The sequence below is a fragment of the Pinus tabuliformis genome, chromosome 9 (genome assembly GCF_031772625.1).
Source record: "Pinus tabuliformis cultivar Carrire ecotype Pingquan chromosome 9, CPIR1, whole genome shotgun sequence".
In the NCBI taxonomy this organism is placed as follows: domain Eukaryota; kingdom Viridiplantae; phylum Streptophyta; class Pinopsida; order Pinales; family Pinaceae; genus Pinus; species Pinus tabuliformis.
In genome coordinates this window covers 95,162,418-95,180,843 of record NC_142307.1, presented here as the reverse complement: position 1 = coordinate 95,180,843, position 18,426 = coordinate 95,162,418, and positions in this window count along the sequence as shown.

Here is an 18,426-nt window from a genome sequence, read left to right as displayed (position 1 = left end):
ATCATTTATGTGTCTTTATTTCCTGTTTTATGCATCTGTTATATTGGGTATGAATTTCACTTCTAAGGCTTATATGATGCGCGAATGTGTATAATTGTATTGGTTAAGAGAACGTAAGTAATAATATTTGTTTACATGAAGATAATTAAGATCCGTGAATAAGATAAGTAAGATACTTAATCTAATTCGGGAATTAGTGTAGTTCGTTTCCCTAGCAGCGCGAGAGGACTTCAACCCTTGGTTAGGGCTGCACAAAAGCCGATTGTCACACTTCGCGAGGGTACTGAAGGGTGGAACAGAGCGCGAAGCAACCTGCGCAAAGGTAGGTATAGTTGGACTAAACCGACATCACAACCATCTCAAGGGTGCTGAAAATTGGTTCCAGCAGCCCCCCATACTGCTTCGGGTGAGACTTCAGTCCACGCTCTGCAGGATGATGTCGAAAGGGCCAGTATTGTAGGGATCTATGTGGCTAAATAACTTTGAACTTGGGTCAGGTCCCCATAAGCCAACAAATGGTTCCATTGTCGGGACCAGAAGCTGCATAAGGTATGTGTGATGTCATATCATTGGAATCCAACTAAGAAAGAAATCGAAGACTGGTTGGACAGAAGAATTCACGAGTTCGCGATGTAGGAGAACAAAAAATCACGACTATCAAAAGAAGAGTGGCTAGACAACTACCTATATATGAAGATCCATGAATTTTTTTTCGTGTCCTTCCCTATTGAGCTATACGAGTGGATTGCAAAGCTCGCAGATAGTCAAGGAAGGTGGAAGCTTGATGGTCCTATTGTGTGGACCTCAGAGCTAGTGTGAAGGTTGGAAGCATCGGAGGATAAGATCACATGTGCCATCAATCATTGGCTCGATCACATTATAGGAGGATTTGTTATTGAGTTCGCGGTCGACACCTCAGTTAGCTACAACAAGACAGAGTGACGCTTTCTCAAAGGACCATGAGGTAAGTACGTAAAATATTTGAATACTTGGATTAAAATGTTGTTGTGAAAAAAATGGGTTATGTAGTTACCTTGATGTTTGGGGCTATGTGAAGTGGAAAGGTTTACAGGAACGAAGGAAATAAGGGTCCAGAAAATAGCCCCTTAATTTCACCTCCGCAAGGGAATGAGGAAGAGTTCGTGAAGGTCTCTCCGCGAAGTGCTATTCATCAGATAAGACAAATAATTCTGTGAATACCACCCCCACCCACACCACCACCGACTTCACCGCCATCACCTCCATCTTCACCCGTACCAACTCCACCACTACCACGATTCAATATGGTAAACACAATGAAGCTTCCTGTGTTCAAAGGTTTGGGAAATGAGGATCCGGACCAATTTTGGTTCGTTGTAAGGGCTGTATGGGAAGCGCAAGGTGTTACAGATGACCATATAAAGAAAGTGATGCTAGTTAGCACCTTGTAGGATCGCGCGCTAACCGGGTATATTAAGTATTTCAACGATAACCTGAATGTGAGAGTCGCAGATATCCAAACAACGCTAACTAGAGAATTTAGCAGGCCTAAATCTAAAGCGCAATCGATTGTGGGATCCGCAAAGTCAACATGAATCTGACAGATGGACAACATCGCGAGTGGTTTGTAGCTTTGCTACTACCACATTTAAGGAGTGCACTATCACAGCAGAAGATAACAACTTAGGCAGAGGCTTTGGATATTTCCATGAGGCTTCATGAGACCCTGATGTAGGATCCTAACCTAGGAGTTCAGCAGATCCATGCGCAGCTGAAGAATCTGTGCCTTGAGATGTAGAGTCTGAAACAGGATAGGACAGTTCGACTAGAAGTGCGCGAAGAAGTGTGGTGCATGAAATGAAAGGGTTAGAGTCATGACAAAGACCACTGTCTGGTTTCTAAAAATTACCTCATAGGAGGGGGACCGATGCCTTTAATGCCGGAAGCTCAAGCAGGACCTAGCACAATGCCTGCTTTATGGTGTGGGATCTATCAAATAGTTGGAAAGCATGCCACAGACAACTGCCACTTGTTATAGAAGTATACACAAAATTCACAACATTTTTTCTGCAACTTTTGTAGTTGGTGGGACATGATGAGCGTACTTGCAGAAGTTATGAATTGATGATGGATAGAGCTCCCACCTACAGAGTTCAGGCTGAAATGCGGCCCCTTGACCAGAATGCAGGGATGGCATGGATAGAATTTTAGGGGCACAGAAAAGGTCGAGGTGGAGGAGGAAATGGTAGAGGTTGTGGACAATTGATTTGATACAATTACGGAGGGCCAGGACACTATGCTCGTAATTGCATGAATCAAATGTGCTTGTTGTGCAAGTATTGCACGTTGTTTGATCATGAGATAGAAGATTGTCCTACTTTGATAGCTAGGATACGTGACAAAGGAGCGCTACTGCCTCCCCAGACTCAGAACCTACAGATGATGAGGTTTGAGCCGCACGAGGAATACCCAAATGTAAACATTGTGCTCTGAAATGGAATCGCAATGGGAGATGACAAAGGAAAATAGTCAAAAGAGAGTACATGGGTTCACAAAGCCCTGACAAAAGAAACAGAGTTTGATTTGGAGCGTGCTCAAGAAACCTTCATGGAAGCTAAGAAGAGCTTCACTGATGCCTCCACTTCAGGAAGCAAAGATAAACTGGAGCCAGAAATGGACCCATCTATGCTCACGACTTTCCTGGAAACATGTATGAAGTTACTACATGACAATAAGGTTGTGAAAGGGTTACAGGAACTTATGAATAGATGTGTTGGGACCGCGCTAGGAGAACCGCGTGTAGTCCAAAAGATTAGAAAACATAAGACAAGAATGGGATGACAAATGAGACTTACCGCACAGAACGAAGAATACGAAATGGATCAAGTCATCCTGGATTTGGGATCAGACGTGAATGTTCTACCAAAACAGACATGCGAGCGAATGGGAAGACCTGCACTGCAATGGTCTCCAATTCAGCTAAGGATGGTGAACCAGCAGAAAATAATACCCTTGGGGTGATTACAGGGAATAACTATGGATATTGAGGGAGCGAGCGCGTTGGAAGATTTCAAAGTGATAGAGATTGTTGATGGCAGCAGTCCCTACCCTGCGCTCTTAGCAATTGACTGGGCCACTGACATGAATGGGGTAATTAATCTGAAGAAGCAAAAGATTATTTTTGAGAAGAAGTCATGCGTAATTGTACCCTTGGACCCTGCTGAAGGATCGCGCTATACGGAACCAGTTCATGACTATGAGAGTGATGATGATTTGGATTGAATCTACAAGATAACAGCGTGAGACCAAGACTGGGTAAATCCCACCATGGATGGGTGGATTACATGGGAGCACGAAAGCTCCTGCACCTCGGATTATGATGAAGAAATGGAATGATGGCAGAATCAGTTACATGAGGTAACTACACTGAATTGCAATATGATGACCAGGTCGCTGCACTGCTTATTGACAGGAGTAAGAGATCTGCCTACTTATGATGGTCTAAATCTGGTAGATACCTTCTTGGATTCATTTGAAAGGGAGGTTCCGGAAAAGCAACGCTTCTAGGTGTTAGAACGGGTGCTCTGCGCTACGCCCGCAAGATGATGGGGTACTCACAAGGGAAGCTTTGATGGTTGGCGCGAATGTAGGAGAATGATGAGAGCATGCTTTGGGAAGCATAGGATGCGTATAAAAAACAAGTATGATAGGTAGGATGATCTACACGTGCATCTGGCCAAGTTGACACAGGGTTATGGACAAGAACCCCAAATTGTGCAGAGGCACATGTACTCTGCGCTAAAACACCTGGTCAATAAGCATGTGTTGGGGGGGTGAACTTGCAGATGGCTCTTAATGTTGGGAAGACATTATGCAGGAAAAGAAATCGCGTAGAAGATTCTATGTGCAGAAGCATTCAACAAAGTACTGGAAATCACACTGACCAAGGTATGCAATGCGTAGCAAAGTAATTGGGACCTATGCATACCTACATTGTTATGGGCTTATTGAATGACGTGCAAAAAACTAATGGGACAGATACCTTTTAAGCTTGTCTATGGAGTGAAAGTCGTAATTCCTATGGAATACATCGTGCCTAGTTTGCGCATAGCAGCGCTCACAGGTATGACAAATCATGGAGCCCTGGAGGAGAGGCTCGTGCAATTGGATGAGCTCGAAGAAGAATGATTTTTGCCTGGATTTCACCAACAAGTCCAAAAGTAGCGTGAAAAGGCATGGCACGATCGACATATTAAGTTGCGCACCTTTAAGGTGAATGATTTGGTGTTGTTGTATGATAGTAAGTTTGATAAATTCCTCGGGAAACTCAGAATGCATTGGCTGGGGCCATATGGTATTAAGGAGATTACCGATGGTGGCGCAGTGCAGTTGGTAAAGTTAAATGGAGATCCATTCCCAGGAAAAGTGAATAGCAGTTGTTTGAAGCCATACACAGGTGGCCCGTCCATCTGACTAGCCGATAGAAGCATAGTCTTAGCGCTCTAGGTAGCTGAAAGGAGGCACGGGACTATAAACTACTCTACCCAGGAACTGCACGATATCAGGACTGTGTGCAGTAGTGAAGTATCACAGGGTTTGCGACAGTGCGAGGACAGCTGTGCTGCCACGCGGGTCGACCGGAAAGTGACCGTTAAAGTCACTATTCATGATGTGATGCTTGGTTTTAGGCCAAATGGAGCGGGTGACAGGCATTTAAGGCAAATTTTATGGGCTATATTCTTGAAAATCTGCCACTAATCTAGCATTAATGGATTGAATGTGGGGGAACAGTCGAATTCAAATTCAAAAGGCGCTATAAATTACAAATGGCTGTCTAGCAAACAACACTTGGCAATTTGAGAACTGAATTGTTGCGCTCTCAGATATTCATGAACCAAGACTTATTCGATATTTTGAAAGTGAATTCGTTGCTTCAGTAGTTACCAGAGACACTGAGAGAACTGTGGAATCACACTATGGAAGCACCCAACGAAGCCATGGACACAGGTGTAGTGACAGCCGAGGCAACCGCGCAGAAAATTGCGGAAGTAGAAGCCCAGAGAGCTCCAGAATAATCGAAGAAGTCCCTAAATCACCACGCATGCCAAGACCTAAGAAGGATAAGCAGGCCATGAAACCGGTGCACGTCTCACCCAAAAATCTGCTGAGGACAAAGCTCACAATGGAAGAAAAGGGGAAGGCCATCGATTTGGAGGCTGATGAGGAGGAAGAGTTTGAAGAAATATTGGTTGAGGAGGAGGATGTAGAGATGGAAGTTGAAACCCAGGGTGTGGACCCTCTCACCAGGCTACCTTCATATGTTCCTCCGTGGAAGGGTAAAGCCAAGGTGCCCAAGGATATATATGAGAGCAAGAGCTCTCTGTAAACTCCGCTGCTCCCAAATGATATTGTGTTTGAGGGAGCACACTTGGGATGGGTTCCCGTATTGAAATTTGAATATTGGGACCTCACGGACCATGATAAGTTCCCACATTTAGCGACCATGCAGCTAATACGCTAGAAGACAGACGTGCCGGCTGGAATGATAGAGTTGGAGCCATGCAAATGGCTCAGAGGTGTTGAAAAAGCAGGGTTGCTAAACCTTCTCTAGGTGCAGCATTACCACCACGCTCCAGTAACCATTTTCGTCATCAGGCAGCTGCTCTACTTGGTGCATGATGGGTGCTTGTGGCTGGAGGAGCCCATCCCCATCACAGATCATCTGATTCACTAGATCACACGACTACCTTGCGTAGGGGAGGACCCAACAAACATTTCAGAGGGAAAAAGTGATGACTTGGCCATCACGGAGGCCATGAAAAATAAATTTAAGTTGGAGAAGAAGAAGTGAGGGTATGCCATCTCCAGCATCAACAACCCTGTAGTTAAGGTCGTGACACAGATATTGGCAGGAAAAGTGATGCAAAAGTTCCGCGCAGATGAGGTGCCTACACCAGTGGTTGCACTGGCAGCACAATGCACAGAAGGGGTCTAGTTAAACTGGGCAAACTATCTATGTGGTGAGTGTTAGCACTCAGAATGAACCTCAAGGCTGAGAAGAGGAAACTCCGAGGTAACCACAGACCAAGCTTTTGATCTGGCATCTAGCCCTACCAAACTAGAGAGGTCTCTCTCTTTTCCAACAAAATGTGGCTGTGATAACTGAATCTTAGGCTAGCTATTAAGAATAAGGATTTGGTGGAAAATTGTGGGTTGAAAACAGCAAGAGAAGGGACTATTGGGCTATGGATTTGGGGGTAGTTTTTGCTGGCAAACTTAGGGCAAAGTAAGCGCAATGTACAACCAGATTAAAGATATAATGAGAGAAGAAAAGAGGGAAAATACCACCGCCCTGCAGGGATCAATCAGGGGATGGATCTATAGTGGCAACTTTAGAAGAAAGAGAAGCACAAGGTTACTCAACAGAGCATCTAACAGAGGATGGATTCTGAAAAGATAACCACTACATCAAACAACATAATCATTGTGAAAGGAGCATTATGCATGGATGGATTCCTAACACTTCCCTTAGAGAATGTTGTAACAAAATTAGCAGAAAAAACAAAGCATGGAAATGGATTTACAAGAAAAACATGATGCACATTAAACACCGTGATGAATCCCAAATTTAAAGAGCAGAAAAAGCTTCATTAAAATAATATTCAAGGAAACTTTACATAGTCCAATGGCAGCCTCACTTTGCTGCAAAAATCCAACCTCTACACTATGAAATTCATCAAATATATACATTTAGCTCATCTTTGTACTAAGGGAATTGAACTCAACCATCTTCCTCAAAATAGAATCAGTTACATTAAATTTGGATCGAATTTCTGAAATTAGGTGTCAAATATGAACTCGTATCTCCTGAACCATAGCACCTGTTACAAAAATGAAAGAGGTTTTTGTAGAGAAGGTCATATTTGAGAAAAAAATCTCTCAAATTTTGGAAATTATTTTCCAGTTTCTCGGAATCTATGCCACAAAATCATCTCTAAAACATAAAGTCATTAAAAATTTAAATATGTAAAAATGAGCTGTAAAGATCTAGTCCAATATTCCAATTCACGATGCATGTGAATAAAATGAAAGAGGCTTTTGTTATATGGCTCATTTTTAACGAAAGCCTCTTTGGGTTTCTCAAAATTACTTTCCATATGTTGTAAAATGGTACAACACTAAAATGACTAAAACAGTAAAATACCTGCAAAATTTGTTTTGTTTTAATGTAGGCTTCAAATATCACTGTATATCTCCCACATAGTAACACTTGTGCATAAATTGAAGGAGGTTTTTGTTACTTGGTATGTGATGGACAAAAACCTCTTTCACTTTTGTAAAATTCCCGTCCAAAATGATTTTTTTGTAAACTTGTCCCTGTGTGCAGCAACTGACCTCAAAACATGCATAACCAAGAATCAACCATTCATTTCGATCTTATCTTCTGATCCAGAAACCAGTTACGGGAGTATGATATACTGCTGGAAATATTTTTCCGAGCTCATTTTGATGGACATAATTAGGATATGATTTTCACTAAAACTCATGTGCAAAACATCTATGAAAACTAGACATAGTAAGAGCTCATTTTGATCCCTCGTAACAGGCTGCGAAGACTGGAACTAACAGTGAGTTCCTTATGAATTGCCGTGAGGCACAGGAGCAGGGCAAAACATTCCATTACACATGGATCTTGTTTTCACTAGTACTAGTGGCATGGGAGTTTCTTGAAGATATCTAGTTCCCGTCGATCGCGTAGGTGTTGTGGGGAAAAGTATCCGACTCGGAATGACCCTATCCCTACTCTAAGGGTGATAGTTCCTTAGCAACAACTGAAAGTAAAGCTTTGATATTTTTCCTTTATGAAAGTACAGAGAAGGAAGAAAAGATTGACCAACCGATGTCTTTCGCTTTTGTCGATCCTGTCTTCTCTCTTTGCCTCTTGTTCCCAGCTCCTTGCTCCCTTTGCCGGCCCAGCTACACAAAGATCCTGCAAAAACAAGAGAGGGAAACTACAAGAAACATGTACTCATAACTGATGCATGGATTAGAATGAATCAAATATACAGATAAAAACAATACATCATTGCAATACAAGTATATAGGAGAACATCAAAAGCTTTATTGATAGAAGAAAAGGTTCTGAGAAGGTTACAACCATAAATGGCTCCAATCCAGCAGCACCTCCTCAGCAGCAAGAAATCTCCTCTTCCCCTCTATAAAAGCAATCACCCAATAGTTCTAACTGTAAACCAACAGCACTTCCTTACTTTGCACAAAATTCCAGCCTCCCTAGACCTCATAGAAGAGCTCTATATATAGGGTAGAAGGAGAAAGGATGAGTCAGCTTGAGACTGACATAAAGCTGCCTTGTGTCCTCTCCCTCTTCAATTAAACTTCAGTTCTTGAGTCCACTTGGAGATCCTTGCTTCCACATGGAGATCAAGTACCTCTGACTCATCACAGGGTGAATTCCCTGAACCAAGTGTCAATTTGGAAGCTTCCTGGGCAATTGACACCTTGCAGAATGACTGTGCCACTTGGCCAATCTCGCCCAGCACAGGTACAAGGAGGAGCAGTTGACATTCAGCGCAGGTGCTCAGTGGAGCAGCTGACATGATCCAAAAATAGCCTGTTTTTGAGTGTTTTCAGGTGGAGAACTGATAGGAAGTGCTGTGGTTTGCTGACCTTGTTCCTCTAGGGGTAAGAACAACATGTTTAGGGACTGAGGATCCCTGTAATTATTGACATTTCATGCTCCATGCTGCGAGGCACAAAAATGTCTATAACAGTTGCCCCCTAAATTATGAGGCCGTTTATCGGGTGAAATGCTTTATCCAGAGGGTCCGAAGTTCATTCAAGTGCTGAGAGGTGCCCTGTAATACAATACAATACAATACATTATTTTTCATTCTGTTTTCATGATCTAGCTGAGGCGGGCATTCCCATGCTCAGCTTTATAAATACATTTTGGTACATAGAACAGATGATCGTCTGATGGTAGACTGATAATTTTCTGCTGAAATTATCATCCTTTGAATAGGATGATCATCTGCTGCAATGATGTACATGACAAATGCTTTTATATTTCCTGAATATATATCGCAGCCCGGATGGATGAAACTAGATCCGGGGTCTTCAAACTCGTTCGATCTTCACTCTAAGTACAGGTCGATCCATGTGAGAATTGCGCTGAAGTCGAACATGGAAAGACATCGCTTGATTACCGGTCAATGATGAAAACCGTTAACAAGCACGAGAGGAATCACCGATAATGATAATGACCCTCAAGGTACTGCAGTACAATTCACGTGGCGTGAATAAAGGACTTGGCGTCGAACGCCACGCAAAATCTTCTGGTCGAAGGTCATTGATGTATACCTGTCGCCGGAAGTGAGAAACTTGCCATTGAGGCATGCAAGCTTCAAAGTACTGATGGGGTTGTTCCTAGATCAACTTCTTGGATAATGAGCTGAAGTCGACAAGAAGCGATCCGTCAAAGGAGGGCCTTAATGAATCCCACATCAATGACACGGAACGGAGCTAATGATTTTAGTGGAGGTGAAAACAAACTGTGACATATGATTCAGGGTGGCGATTATGAATGGATGAAGGATAATGTATGGCAGTGGATGGGACACGGTTGACACTTTCAGAATGACCTCTCTTGAACATATAACGACACTGATGCGATGGATCGGTAGCATTACCCCAAGATGTGGATGGTTTGGCGAAGACCATGGTGATGAGACCGGTGAATGAAACAACCCAACCCGATGTGGTACGGAAGAAAAGTGTCATGTTCAAGAGCGACTTGCTACCATTAAGCTTTGATGTTCTCCCAATTTTTCCCCAGTCATTTCTGACCAGTACCTCTTAATTTTTGTCAAGCTTGAGGAGGATAACATATGCTTGTTCTATAACCCGCCCTTCGGGCAAGCCCATTGCTATGATTTAACGAGCTTAGCGATAGGGAAACTCGTTCTCGTCTAAAGACAAGTTTGTCGCTATTTAATCATTTTAACGAGTCTAACGACAAGGAAAACTCGGTCCTTTTCATTTTTAGAGAGTCTGAAAAGGTACAGAAAGTTAACTCCATAATTCCTTTTTCGTCATCTAATCCCTTAAGTCCGAAAAAGTATAAAACAATACAGAAGGGATGGGTGTTCGGTACTTTTAACGAGCCGAACAAAACAAGCGCTCGATCTTTTTGTGCAATAATCCCTCAGGTCCAAAAAGATTAAAATCTAGAAGAGGGATAGCTTTCCGGTCGCTTTAACGAGCTGGAAGGCCAAAACTCGGCAAACTTTTCATATTTTACGAGTCAGTGAAAAGAGCTCAAAGAAGACTCGCCTTTTGAGGAACGAGTGATGAACAGGGTAGCAGTAGATTCCAGGTACAGGTTGGAATATTCCAATCACGGCAGTGTCACAAGGATGGCTTAGTGAAATCACTCTTCGCAGCTGTTCCTCAAAAGAAGGTAAACAATCATATGGAGATGAACGATTGGCCAAATGAACGGATGGAGGTGATGGCATATAAACACGACCAAGGGCTTTTAATATGGCAGTCAAAGGTTACTTTTACCAAGGTTATTTACCGGTTCATTTTTTCTGGGTGAGCTTGAACTCTAGGGGAAGATTGCTCACAACTTATGTTTATTTTTTAACGAGCATGAACTATGCGCTAAAACTGCTCGGGTCTTGCGTTTATTTTTTAATGAGCATGAACTATGTGCTAAAACTGCTCGAATATACCAGTCATAATACAAGGAACGCCTTAGGTGAGGTAATCTTATTTAAGGAGCGATACCTCACTAATTACTCCAATTTGGCAAGTTTTAACTTTTGCCCCACACCCTTTCTTTGTGCAAGCTGGAAACGGCTAATCCTACGAGTTTAACGGGTTAGACCTACAGGTTTAAAGGGAGGACCTAAAAATTTAAAAAAATAAATAGTCGTCCCGTGCTTGCACTCCAAAAGGTTCGCATGCCCCCAGGTATAAAGTATAATTTCGAGGCGCTGCCTCTTTCTTATTATCCGAAAAATGGTTTATTTGCTGCCGCAAACTAAACTCTTTTTCCCGGCGATGTCTAACATTAGGTTACTAAAGATGGCGACCACTTGCTGCAGCAATAGAATCTCTTTCTTTGGAGGCTGCCCCTACTTATCCTTCAAAACATATGTTTTAATGGGTGAGGCTTGTCTTCAAAGATGGTTACTGCTTGCTACAACAAATGGTCCCCTCCCTTGGTATCCTGATTATCTAGACAAGGGGAGCGAGAAGCTGATTATCTCACTCACATAACTTTGACAAAAGAATCTTATTCTAGAACAACCCTCTCTTCCTTCTTTCGGATGGGGTATGGACTAGTCATATTCTTCTGCGGAAATCAACTTTATACCCAAGGTTTCCTCTGCCCAAGGCAGGCCAGGGTGCATGCCCCCTGGGTCCCAGTTCTTTCTTCCGAATCACTCGCATTCATCGGGAAGTAGAACCGGGGGTGGAGGCGTTCCTTGAGTGAATAGACCATTAAGGGATGGTATTTGACTATTTGCAATGCGTGATCCTGGAAATGAAAGTTGGTCTACGAGCTTGACCATTCTTCCTTCGTGCGGAAAACACATAACTCTAAAGAGTGAGGACACTACCGCCTCCATGCAATATATATAGTCTCGTCCAAGGAGTAAATTATATGCCAAGGGTCCTTGGACGACCATGATGTTCATATGAACTGTCTTCCCTTTCAATGTAACTGGAACATTGGGGAGAATCCCTAACGGGTGACTGGTTCCTTTATCAAAACCTGATAGATTTCTCATCTCAGGTAAAAGCGCCGGGCAACCCAGTGCTTTCCAAGCAACAGAGGAAAGGATACTCACAGATGCCCCTTCATCAATGATAGTTCCAGCCATTACCATTCTATAGATCTGGACAATGATTCTGAATGGGATACTGGCTGGTAACCGGGGTCTGCCTAGTTGATTCCAGTCAAAGGATACAACTAGGTTGCTTGGCGGTGGGACCGAATATACGGCCGGATACGACCCTGACGATGTTCCTTCCTGCGACAAAGGAATGGGCGCATTGCCCTGATGCTCATCAGAGTCTGTGTTGATGAAAAGAATATGGACGGTGTCATCCTTATCCTCTTCAGTGAGGGTGTCATTTGAAGATGAATCTTCAACGACGATGTCATTTGAGGATGAGACCTCTGAAGGAAGAACCGGGTCAACTGCCGTTTCGACCTTTAGACTTTCGTCTGGTCTGGATTCAGTTGGTTCATTCTCAATGACCGACACTTCAGCTGACCACTTGAGCGGGTCAGCTGGATTTTCAACTATCGAGGGATTAGGCATGAGTTTTTGGTATCCAGGAGGAAGTCGTAACGGTGATACCGGACGATCTTCCAAAACTCTCTTCGCCTCATCTAAGAATGGACATCGGTGAATGGCGTGATCTCCTTCACACAACATACAGGGTGATCTTGGTCTCCCTTTTCGTCCTTCACTCTCGCCAGTTGATGGACTGCAATCAACATGACTACCAGAGGTTGATGCTACCGGATTGTGCAATCTTGGGGACCAGTCCCTTAGTATCCGGGGAATACAAGGACAATCACGATGGAAGTGGGCCCCTTTGCAAATGACACATGGCGATTTAGGCCCAGTCGGTGCAGTGTGTGGGTTTTTGTCAGCTGTCTTTTGCTTGCCCCCAGTCGCCTTCGCCATAGGCCCCTTCTGCTTCTTTTCTCTCTTCTTCTTTTCCTTCTTCTCCATGGGAGGCTGACTTTTGCCGGCTCTACCTTGTGAAGATGAAGGATCAGAGGAAGAATTGTAAGAAGTGGAAGGCTGGTGGGTAGCTCTAGACTGATCTGACTGTTGATTCGACTGCTCAGGATTAGTGGCGATCTGGACTACATTAGTTGAAAAGAGCCATACAGGTAGGCCAATTGTCAATCCTGGAAGTGACAATGTTGCCATATGAGGCGCACCAACATCTCCCCAAGAGGAGAAGGGATTTGGACTTCCGCCAAGGTTACTTCCTTGGTTGGTGGGCTCCATACTTTTCAACTGAAAGATCAACGTGGGAATAACAGGTGATTATGTTCCGCTTTAGAATAAATTTTATTAACGAGGCTTTTAGACACAAACTTGCTTTTTCATGTTTTAAGAGTCGAGAAAAAGCTAAAGATGACTCTAGTCGCCTTCGATGTTTTAACGAGCCCGAAGTGACAAATGCTCGGATGGACTTTTTCAGTTATAGAGTTTGAAAAAGGCCAAAAGAAACTGCTCTGGAGTTCTAGGCAGAGGGTGTGCCAAACCTTTCGCAAAACCACGGAATACGTTTTACGGTACGTGTGGTCAATCTTCGTGAATGCTGTGTTCACTGCATTGCGATCAGTAGGGCGGCCAACACGGCTTCCTATGGATAAAGGCTTTGTTCCTATAGGGGTCTCCCAATATATACGCGACGGTACGTGGGAGCACAAGTCTGTATTAGTGCCACCGACTCTCAGGAGGAATCACCCACCTTCGTAGAAATCGATAGTCACTAAGTTTAACGACGCCGGAACACGTCTCTACCTAGACCTCTATATGTTTGCATTATGTTACAAAGCGTTGTTATGTAAATTGGATTTATTTTAATGTTGATCTTGCTTAGCAGTTTGCCTTTAAGGATCACCACGAGATGTATATATACAACTTCCTAAATGCAATCTAAGATGAGAAGCAAAACTTTTCAATCTTTCAACTTTGAAAACCTTAATCTACTGAGGGAAAAGAAAGACATCAACTTTTCACACAGATCATAGAACACACACTAAATGCACTTTTTCCTAAATCAACATGCAAACTGTCAATAATGCACATGCACAATGCAGATATTTCTTTTCTTTATCCTTAATGTTGATGTAAGACAAAAAGGAAACTGTTGTATAACTTTGAATCTAATTTCAAGCGAAAGTAAACAAGCTTGTCCAAAATCAAAAGACACCTTAAGATCGACTTGTTTAGACACTGGAAATGTATAGATTCAAACCACAAAATGAAAAACAAACAAACTCAAACAGCCATGAACAGTAATAAAACTAGCTCTTAAGATCACAAAGACACTTTTACAGTTCAGGATCTAAGAGGCCACAGCTATACTGGTTTGCTTTTCACAATGGGAAACTATAACTGAAGCAAGAAATACTGAAAGAACAATCACAGTTTCATCACACAACTGAGGCGGAATAATGTCAAGGAAAGTTGGTTTACAACAAGTACAAATGACAAGCAATCAGCAGCAAAAATAACAGTGAAAACAGGGCCAAGACTCAGTAGGAAACCTCAGCAAGACACTGGTTAACTGGTCCAGCGCAGGCTCTGGTCTGTCAAACTGACTTTCAGCGCAGTTCCCGAAGGGAGTACCTGCGCTGAAATGCAGACTGCCTTTGGGCAGCCTGCACTGAGACACGAGAGTTGCGTTTACAAGGATTTCCGGGTCATAAAAAGCTCAAAAATTCACTGTTTTTGCTGAAATAAAAAGCTATAGGTCAAGTACAAGCTAAGGGATGATTAAGATGATGAAAAGCTATCACAAAGAGCTTACAAGGATCCTTGTAGATCAGCTCTTCAAATCATGAACTTGCTCAGAAATGAGCTGGAGTAGCTGCCCTCTACTTCGCTTTTGATATAGTCAAAAGCTTTTCGATTTGGTACTCTTTCGTTCAGGAAATGAATAGCAAAATACTACAAACAATCAAACAGATATGATCCCCAGTGGAGTCGCCAGTTTGTTGTGGGGAAAAGTATCCGACTCGGAATGACCCTATCCCTACTCTAAGGGTGATAGTTCCTTAGCAACAACTGAAAGTAAAGCTTTGATATTTTTCCTTTATGAAAGTACAGAGAAGGAAGAAAAGATTGACCAACCGATGTCTTTCGCTTTTGTCGATCCTGTCTTCTCTCTTTGCCTCTTGTTCCCAGCTCCTTGCTCCCTTTGCCGGCCCAGCTACACAAAGATCCTGCAAAAACAAGAGAGGGAAACTACAAGAAACATGTACTCATAACTGATGCATGGATTAGAATGAATCAAATATACAGATAAAAACAATACATCATTGCAATACAAGTATATAGGAGAACATCAAAAGCTTTATTGATAGAAGAAAAGGTTCTGAGAAGGTTACAACCATAAATGGCTCCAATCCAGCAGCACCTCCTCAGCAGCAAGAAATCTCCTCTTCCCCTCTATAAAAGCAATCACCCAATAGTTCTAACTGTAAACCAACAGCACTTCCTTACTTTGCACAAAATTCCAGCCTCCCTAGACCTCATAGAAGAGCTCTATATATAGGGTAGAAGGAGAAAGGATGAGTCAGCTTGAGACTGACATAAAGCTGCCTTGTGTCCTCTCCCTCTTCAGTTAAACTTCAGTTCTTGAGTCCACTTGGAGATCCTTGCTTCCACATGGAGATCAAGTACCTCTAACTCATCACAGGGCGAATTCCCTGAACCAAGTGTCAATTTGGAAGCTTCCTGGGCAATTGACACCTTGCAGAATGACTGTGCCACTTGGCCAATCTCGCCCAGCGCAGGTAGCCTTCATTGGTTTTGACTTTCAGCGCAGGTACAAGGAGGAGCAGTTGACATTCAGCGCAGGTGCTCAGTGGAGCAGCTGACATGATCCAAAAATAGCCTGTTTTTGAGTGTTTTCAGGTGGAGAACTGATAGGAAGTGCTGTGGTTTGCTGACCTTGTTCCTCTAGGGGTAAGAAAAACATGTTTAGGGACTGAGGATCCCTGTAATTATTGACATTTCATGCTCCATGTTGCGAGGCACAAAAATGTCTATAACAGTAGGACCTTCCAAAGGCGACGAAGTACACTTCGCTGTGGGCAACCAGGGACGCACAGAGGATAAGGGAGAGCAAAATATTTTGGGTGCTCATGGAGATGAACATCAGGATGGGGATCAATCGCAAGCCATGTTTATCATCCACTGTCTACAATAGTCTACAGAGCTTCACGAAGTTCAAAGAAGACTTCCACCATGTCTTCATCAGGGCGCAGAAGGAACCTACGAAAACGTGGCATGAGATACCTTGGTGACCGATGATGTAATTTTTGTGGTCCTTGAGTCTTGGCCGCCAAACTGGCACGCTCCAGCTAGCTTTGCAGTGGAAGCAGAGAAGTCTGCCACGCAGTAGAAGAGGGAAGAGACAAAACTGTGGATGGCACAGTTGGAAAAAAAGCGCAGAAAAGAAGAAGCAATGGCTAAGGCCTAGGCGGTGCGCGCAAAAAACATCAGAGGAAGAGCGCGAAGGACAGAAGTCACCTTCACCTAAACCAGAGACAGATACAGAACAAGGTGGTGTGGACCCATAGACAATGTCCACCAAGCTAAAATGTCCGTGCCCATGAGAGCAAGTAGGGCCACGAAAGAAAACAAAGGCCTCGAAGACTTCATTCAACCCTATCACCCTCATTGAGGGGGATCTACATGATATCGGTGAAACGATGAGGGATGTCATCGCGGAGGCCCTCCAGCAGTTTGAGGAGCAACACTAGTTGGTATTGGGGGCTCTCCAAGTACAAATACAGGAGTTGCAGGTGCACACTCCACAGGCTGGCATAATGTCCACCAGCCTCGCAGTTGGCACTTCACCTGCCAAGGAAATGCTATGCGCCAGGGTGACCAACACAATAGTGCTACTAGATGGAGCACTCATGACAGAGAACGCGTTCGACAGGCCTATGGTCAGCAGCTTGAAAAGGGTCGGATTAAACATGGTTGTGTTCCCTCAGGAGACACTCTATCTTTTGCAAGATGGAGTCACCGTAGAGCTTCAGGCCAGGGAGAGTCACGTTGTACAGGTAATGAGCGAGCAACGCATCAACATTGAGTAGTTGAGCCTACAATGCAATGAGGCTATGGAGTAGAACAAATAGATCATGTAGGTTGTGGAGGAAGCCTTCCAGATGGTCCGAGAGTTGGCCATCCAAACAGAGGAACTGGTGGAGGCGCGCATCCGAAAATTAGAAACAGGGTTGCGCGACACAAGAGCATAAATGGCCAGGGTTCAGTTGGAGCTGAATCTTTAGATAACAGAATTGCAGTTGAAGGCATAGCCTTTAACTCTGCCAAAGGTCAGAGAACAACGCACCACCGTGATCACAACAACAATGGTGACAGTCGACAGTGCGGTGACAGAATGTATGAAGTTGTTCGAATAGTCGTTCAAAGTCATAACCACCCTAGAGGAGGACCCAAACATAGAGTGCCTAGAAATAGAGGCATGCAAGTAGAAACAAAGATATGATGAGGTAAAATGTACCGCGCAGATGGTTTCCCTTACACAGAGGCTTGCAAGGATGTAGGAGGCAAAGGCGCTCAAGGAGCAGGTGGATGTCGCTCGACATAATGAGGTAGTTTTGAAAGCGCCCCTATAGCCATGGATCAACGAGGCTTATGCCATTACAACCTCCATTGAAGCAAAGCTCGCACGGCTGCAAGCAACTCAGGAGAGGATTCAGGGTAGTAGTTCAACAATATCGGTCACTGAACAACGCGTAGAGGAAGTTCAGCAAGTAGCCACTCAGTGCGTTGCTAAACTTGCAGTGATCCAATCAGAGTTGGGAGGTCTTTGCGCTAATATCTCCGCACCTATAGAGTGACTCGAAGGCGAGTCATGATTTTTGTGTTGGGGGCCTATTGGGCGCGAGATCCCCCAAGGGTAGTTTTGGGGCTTAGAGCCCAGATTTTGGTCCAAGTTTGTAATTCCAATGTAAAGACTCCACATTTTGTGGGCACGGAGCGTGTAGTTGTAAAAGAGTCATAAGGTTTTCCACCCTTATTTTGATAATTTAATGTCGGCTGTAGAAGATCTACCCATGGTCCGTAGACCATGGGATTGTATAAATAGAGTGAAGCTCTAAGTAGTTAAGAAATCTAATAATCTAAGAAGAAGAATATATGATGTATGCGAGATAGCTCTGAAGTGTAAAGTCTAGTTTTGGGTCATAGAGTAGGAAGAGGCTCTGCAGCTAAGTGTGCAGAAGCCTAGTAGTCTGTAGTTGAGTGCACAGGGCAAGTCGACTCTATAACCATCTGAAGTATTAATAAAGAGAAGTTTCTGTCATTTATGTGTCTTTATTTCCTGTTTTATGCATCTTTTATATTGGGTATTAATTTCACTTCGAAGGTTTCTATGATGTGCGAATGTGTATATTTGTATTGGTTAAGAGAAAGAAAGTAAGAATATTTGTTTACATGAATATAATTAATATATGTCGATAAGATAAGTAAGATACTTAGTCTAATTCTTGAATTAGTGCAGTTCGTTGCCCTAGCAACGCGAAAGGACTTCAACCCCTAGTTAGGGCTGCGAAAAAGCAGATTGTGACACCTCGCGAGGGTACTGAAGGGTTGAACAGAGTGCGAAGAAACCTACATGAAG